The following is a 7,111-nucleotide window of genomic DNA, read 5'->3' as shown; positions in this document are numbered from 1 at the left end:
TTGTTGGAACTAGAGAACAAGAAAGACAATGACAAAAGATGGCAGCTAAAAATTGAGACCGTTAGAACTGAAGAGAGCAGCAACATGTCCCTATAATACCACTGGTCTTCAGGCATTCCCTGTCCATGGGAAGTTTTGTCCCAGATCTTCATTTCTAAGTGTGGGTTGTTGTTAAGTGCCATTGAGTCAGTTATGACTCATAGTGTTTCTGTGTAGGGTTTTCAAGGAGTGGCTGGTAGGTTTGAACCACCAATCTTGCGGTTCACAGTCTAGTGCTTATCCTACAACACCACACCAGGACCAGGAGCTTTTAGGAATAGGGTATGGGTTCTTGACTAGCTGTAATTATACTCACCTCCCTACCCCCAGACATTTGGATATGTCTGCAGATATTTTTGGCTATTAATAATTGAGGGGTGGAGTGCACTTTTTATCTAATAGGTAGAGGCCAAGGAGGCAGCTGAAACTTTTTATAATACACAGTGTTGTTGCTGTGTGCTGTCAAGTCCATTCTGACTCATAGTGATCCTATATAGGCTTTCCAAGAGTGATAGGTGGGTTTGAACTGCCAATCTTGTAGTTAGCAGTCCAGTGTTTATCTCTATAGTGCCACACCAGGGCTCATAATGGACAATATAACCCCACAACTGAGAATTGTCTGGCCCCATATATCAACAGTGTCAAGGTCATTTAGCAGAGTGGTCAATACAGTCGGAATGTATTTAGACTGAAGTCTAAATTTATTTCTTCTATATTACTAGTGATTTTTTGTGGACCATATTAGAAAGAAATAATATGAGGAGAAAAGAAGAATAATTTTATGTTTCTCTGGAGGCAGCAAAGTATAGTGGAAAGAAGATGAACTTGAGAGAGTTCTTGGTTCAAAACCAACTTTGATAGATCTTCCAGTGCACTTTGGGAAAGTTCCTTAATTTCTTAGAGCCTCAATTTAGTTATATATGAAGTGAAGATAATATCTATCTCACAGAGTTATTGAGAAGATAAATGAAATTACCAGACAAACATTTGGGCAGCTATCACAATAATCCAAAGAACAATGGTGGCATGGTGGATCATGAGCCAGGCTGCTAACCACAAGATCGGCAGTTCAAATCTACCAGTTACTCCATAGGAGAAAGAGGCTTTCTGCTCTAGTAAAGATTCACAGCCTCAGAAATATTATACAGCCTTGGAAACTATGAGTCAGAATCTACTCCATGGCACAAAACCACCACCATCACCATCGCAGTAACCCAGGCAAGAAACTGTAAGTGCCTAAATGAAGGCAGTGACTCTACTGATGTAATATTTGTTATAACATTGTTATAATCTACAGATTTTTTGTCCCAGGAGATGGAGGAGTCAAGAGTCAAGGATCACTAAAGTGAATAGGTGGCATTACAATAAACTGAGATATTTAATAAATAAGGAGGCCATAGTGAAACACTCAGTTGGTAACTTAGAAGTTGCCAGTTCAAACCTACTCAGCAGGTCCATGAGAGAAAGCCCTGATGATCTACTCTTATAAAGATTATAGAGAAGAAAACCCTATGGGGCTGTTCTACTCTGTCACATGGGGTCTTTATGAGTCAGAATCAACTTGACAGTACCTAATAACAACAACAAAGAGGACCCAGTATGTGGGGAAAGATAATGAATTCAGTTTCAGACTTGTAATGTCTTAGATGTTTTCAGGATAGCCAGGTGGAGATATAATGGGGATATTTACGAACCACATTCACATATGTTTTTTCATTGAACTCTGAACTTTATAACAGCTTAGTGAAAGTCAGACTTTAAAAATCTATACTCTTTAGATGGGAAAGCTTAGTGTCAGGGAAGCTAAGTGTATCATTCAATATTACAAAGACAATAGGGAACAGAGTTTTGCTTTGAATTCAACTACTGATACAATTAAAAAGAAAAACAAGATAAGTGGTAAATGAGTAGATGGCTTCATGTCGGTCTGTCTGTGAGGGGTTTCACCTGCTTCTCAAAGGTGTGGAGGGCCAGAAAGGGTAGGACTATCAGGTAAAGGTGAAAACTCAGGAAATACAAAGTGGGCTGGTGAAACAACTGTGAATAGAACATTTTTTAAAAAAATATATAGCTCATTAACTACATTAAAAAAAAAAAAAGGGCTGAGAATTGTAATGAAGATAAGTCATCTGTGAAATAATAATGCAAATCAATGGAAAGGTATGAATGAACAAATTTTGATTTACCCATACCTTTTCAGAAACACACTTACTGAGACACATTTTCATCTCTGCACATTGATGTTATTTCCTTCCAATAGCAGTGAAAAACATGCTGTTCTGAGAGCTCAGAAAAGGTTGTGGTTTGTTTTTCACAGTTGTAATATTTTTGAAGACTTATTTTTGGCCATGAGACACATTTTCAAAAGTACATTAATGAGACCATTTTTCTATTTTCCTTTAGATTTTCTGAATGCAATTTTCTGAATTCTTCATTTAAGCAATCACAACTCTCCATCTAGGTTTTGAGAGAATATTAGGTTTCCGTGTTCTAGAAGTACAGCTAGAGCAGGACCTCCAGCTATGGGTTAGGGGCTTTGAGTTGGTTCTGACCCATTGCGACCCTGTATCAGGTTTCTGGAAGTACCCGGTGATCTTGAGCCGCCGACCTTGTGGTTCAAACTGACTTTGCAGTCCGGTGCATTAACCCACAGCGCCACACCAGGACACCTTTACTGCCATAGTTACATCTAAAATTTCTTTAACATCATTTTAATCCAGCCTCTTCTGCATCTATGGTTATATCTCTTTTATTCCTCAACTTGAATAGATATGTTTTACCTTTTCCATTTGCCTTAATCAGGCACATGAGGGGTTTATCTCTCCTATAGGGTTCCTCAAGACTTTATATGTGTAGGATAGCAAACCCACTGCCATAAAGTAAATTCCAATTCATAGCGATGCTACAGGACAGGGAGCAGGCGGTCTCATCTTTCTCCCATAGAGCAACTGGTGGATTCAAACTATTGACTAGCAGCAGCCAAATTGCTTTAGCCACTGTGCCACCCATCCCAAAACAAAAACAATAACAACTATTGTATTGCCATCGAGTTGCTTCTGATTCATAGGGTTTCCAAGACAGAAATCTTTACAGGAGCAAATAGCTTCGTTTTTCTCCCTCAGAGTGGCTGGTGGGTTTGAACTGCCAACATTGCAGTTAGCAGTCCAGTGCAAGCACTGTGGTGCTTATTTTAGCTATCTACTGCTGTGGAGTGGAATTTTCTTTCTTGTGACCCAGCATAGGGTTTCTGAGGCTATACATCTTTATGCAACATAAAGCCTCATTTTTGTCCCAGAGTAGTAGCTGGTGGGTTTGAGCTGGTGATCTTATGGTTAGAAGTTCAATGTTTATCCTACAGCACTAATAGGGTGCCCTTATTTTACATAAGTAGAGTCTTTAAAAGGAGCTCTGGTAGCATAGTGGTTACGAATCGGGCTGCTAATTTCACTGTTAGCAGTTCGAAACTACCAGCTGTTTCGTGGGAGAAAGATGAGGCTTTCTGCTCCTGTAAAGATTTACAGCCTTGGAAACCCTGTACAGGGTCACTCTGAGTCGAACCAACTCCACAGCACATAACAACGACAAGAGTCTTGAGGACACATGGTGATATCCAAAGAATGTTGAGCCTACAGATATTTAGAGGCTATTGAGTAGATACAAGAATCTTTTTTCCAGAGCAGACAAAAGAGAGAAAGAATTCCCTGAGAGTGGGCACTCTGAATTTGGACTTCAGCCTCTTAAACTATGATAGGGGAGCAGGGGGGCTCTATGGGATAAGCTGTTCAGCAGGATAAAGTTGAAGTTCCTACAAAGATTTATAGCCTCAGAAAGCCTACACAGGGTTGATGTGGGCTGGAACTGACTTAACGCATTTAACAGCAGAGTTAGTTTAGGACTTCTAGTGTGGTGCTGTAGGATAAATACTGGACTGCAAGGTTGCCAGTTCTAACTCTCCAGCCATTCCTTGAAACTCTATGCTGGGTCACTATGAGTTGGAACTGATTCCACAGCACTTAGCAACTTAACAACAACAAAAGAGGCCAGTGGAGGAGTCCTGCTGTGGAACTATAGGATAAGCACTAAACCACAGGGTCTTTTTGAACCACAAGATGGTGCTTCAAATCCCCCAATCCTATACAGGGTCACTATGAGTTGGAACATACTCGACAGCACTTAGCAAGAACAGTAACAGTGGTCCTTGGAAAGGAGCGTGGCAGGTTACACATTGGGCTACTAACTGAAGGTCAGTGATTTGAATCTACCAGTCACTCCATGGCAGAAAGATAAGATTTTCTGCTTCCGTTGAGATTTATAGCCTTGGAAACCCTAAACAGGGTTTCTATGAGTCAGAACTGCCTGTAGGACATGCTGTAGCGGTGCTGGCCAGTGGCTGATATTTAAAAGGTAGACAGGAAAACCCACCAGCCACTCTGCTTCCCTAAAGACCACAGCACATCACCAGCGTGAGTCAGAAGCAACTTGAAGGCAGTGATTTGGGCTTGGTTTTGGATGGAGTTAATTTATTTTATCCTCAGCTCTTTTAATACAAACTACATAAATGCTGAAACTGATATTTGGAAGGATTTCTGCTAGGTTCCAGAATGCCATGTCCTCCAAATTATCCTCTATGACCTTTTTATAAAGTGCCATAAACTTGGCCACAAATACATTGAGGCGATAAATGATTTTACTGCACAGCTGCAGACGATGTTCATAGTAAGCCACCATCTGGGACACTTCCCCTTTCAGTTGTCCATCAGAATTATGTAAGAATTCTGATTATTCTGATCCCTTCATTATGATCTCAGGAGGGATATAATAAGATAAAAAAGCTCATAGAGTCTTCCCTGAATTTCCAGGGGTCTTTGTAAACTCTGCTGACTGACAATAGCATTGGCAGTCCCTCTCAGATACACCTCCCAGCCGATCTTGGGATATTTTTGGTCTGCAGTGAAAGGATATTGATACACTTGGCAGGATTCACACATCAGGAGGGCTTTGGGGAGGCTTTGGTAGACTACTCTTTCTGTCTGTGATCCAGCTGGGCAGGAAGAGTCTGGCCATCCCTCTTGTACGTAGGAGATAACACGTGGCAAATACCTTCAATGCTGGAGGCAGGCACATGAACCTCCAGGCATCTACTATGAATGGGTGGTATCACTTTGGAGGCAGATTTGCAGCTCAAAATCAGTCTGCAGGTGTATGTGTACTTTTCCATGGTTCGGTGCAAGGCATGCTGAGCATCTTTGGTGAGCTTGTCAACTGCTGTCAGTAACACTACTTTAAGATCTCTCTGAAAGTTTGTATTGACTTGCCCTGAGTACACCTCAGTTTTAAAAAAGTCCTTCTTACTCTTTTCCATTTGTTTAATACCAGTTTTTATATTTATCAAATTCTTCTCTTTTTTTCTTCTTTGTACTTTTACTCTAAAATTTTTCTCTTTTTCCCTCCCTTTTTGTTTTGCCCTCTGATTACAGATTTTGTTTAACCCAGATAATTTAGTATTGAGAATAGAGCCCAGATCATTGAGAATCACCTTTTGGGAAGTTATTTTCTAATTTTATTTGATGATCATCAGAGAATGCTACCTATAAAATATCTGCTTTAAAAAAATGTGTTAAGGTGGATTTATTTTTTTGCCAAATAAGCAATTGATTTTTGTAACTGTACCATGCACATGTATGTGTGTGTGTGTCTTTTCTGTTTGAGGGTTCTACATTTATTTTAAGTTTATTGATTGTATTGCTCAACTCATACATCCTTAGTTGTGTATCATACATGTCTAATTCGAACAGAGGTAATTGGACAAAATTTGTGTTTTCATAAAATTCTTGCATTTCAAATAATTTTTCCTCACTTAGTATTTTGGCCCATATTGGTTGATGACTAGTGTGTTTTTTTGTTTTGTTTTGTCCTTGAAAATTCTGTGTTTTATTGTATGTTATTGTTAATTGCGGTTGAATTAATCTGACTCATGTAATATCTGATTTTATGCTATCATACTCCTTTTCATCTTAAAGTCCAATATTCCTTCTTTATCATACATATTGCTACTCTTACTTCCTTCTGTTTTACACGTGTCTAGTATTAGTATTCTCTGGTAGTGTAGTGGTTACAAATCGGGCTGCCAACCTCAAGGTCAGCAGTTCGAAACTACCAGTGATTCCGCGGAAGATGAGGCGTTCTGCTCCTGTAAAGACTTACAGCCACGGAAACCCTGTGCAGGGTCACTATGAGTCGTAACCGACTCCACAGTACTTAACAACAACAACAACTGTATTAGTTGCCTTATCTAAATGCATTGTTTGAAATGTGTTTCCTGTAAGCATCATCAAGCTGAGTTTTGTTTTTAAGCCCCTTCTATCTCCTCCTATTAATTTAACTTACTGTCTTGTTGTTGTTGTTGTTTTGTGCCGTGGAGTCAGTTCCGACTCATAGCGACCCTGTACAGGGTTTCCGAGGCTGTAAATCTTTACCGGAGCAGACCGCCTCATCTTTCTCCCGCGGAACCGCTGGTAGTTTTGAATTGTCTTAGAAACCCTATATAGGGTAGGTACGAGTCAGAAGCAACTTGATAGCAGTAGGTTTGGTTGTTTTATTTTTGTTTTTAATAAAGTTTGGCAGTTCAAACCCAACAGCTGCTTCCTGAAATGAAGACTTGGCAGTCAGCTTCCATACAGATTATGGCTTTGGAAACTCTATGGGAGCAGTTCTACTTTGTTCAGTAGGGGTACTCTCAATCAGAGCCAATTCAACAGCAATGGGTAATGAATGGATCTTTGCCTTTTGATGTAAGAGGTTACTTCATGTGTGTTTGGTGTAATGACTGAACCATTTAAATGTCTTTCTCCCATTTCCTTTTTATATTAGTATACACAGTCTGCAGATTATGAACAAGATTGGTTTCTTGGTGTATCTTTAAGTTGAAATTGTAGGTAGGTAAGTTAGAACAGGAGTCTTTGATTGTTTAGTCTTACTTCAATGCGAGAAAAGGCTCAAAATATTTGCAATGTTTAAAAGCTACAAATGCAACAAGTGAAGGTAATTGTGAGGAAGAATTTGTTGTGAGCAG

The 7,111-nt window shown here is 39.7% G+C and overlaps 1 pseudogene; it reads right to left on the bottom strand.

Moving 5' to 3' along the window:
- Positions 1-4,554: 4,554 nt before the first annotated feature.
- LOC102830898 lies at positions 4,555-5,401 on the bottom strand (annotated as a pseudogene).
- Positions 5,402-7,111: the final 1,710 nt, after the last annotated feature.

Source organism: Chrysochloris asiatica, unplaced genomic scaffold (genome assembly GCF_000296735.1).
Source record: "Chrysochloris asiatica unplaced genomic scaffold, ChrAsi1.0 scaffold00011, whole genome shotgun sequence".
Taxonomy (NCBI): domain Eukaryota; kingdom Metazoa; phylum Chordata; class Mammalia; order Afrosoricida; family Chrysochloridae; genus Chrysochloris; species Chrysochloris asiatica.
The sequence above is the reverse complement of the archived record's forward strand: the minus strand, read 5'-3'. Positions and strand labels throughout refer to the sequence as shown.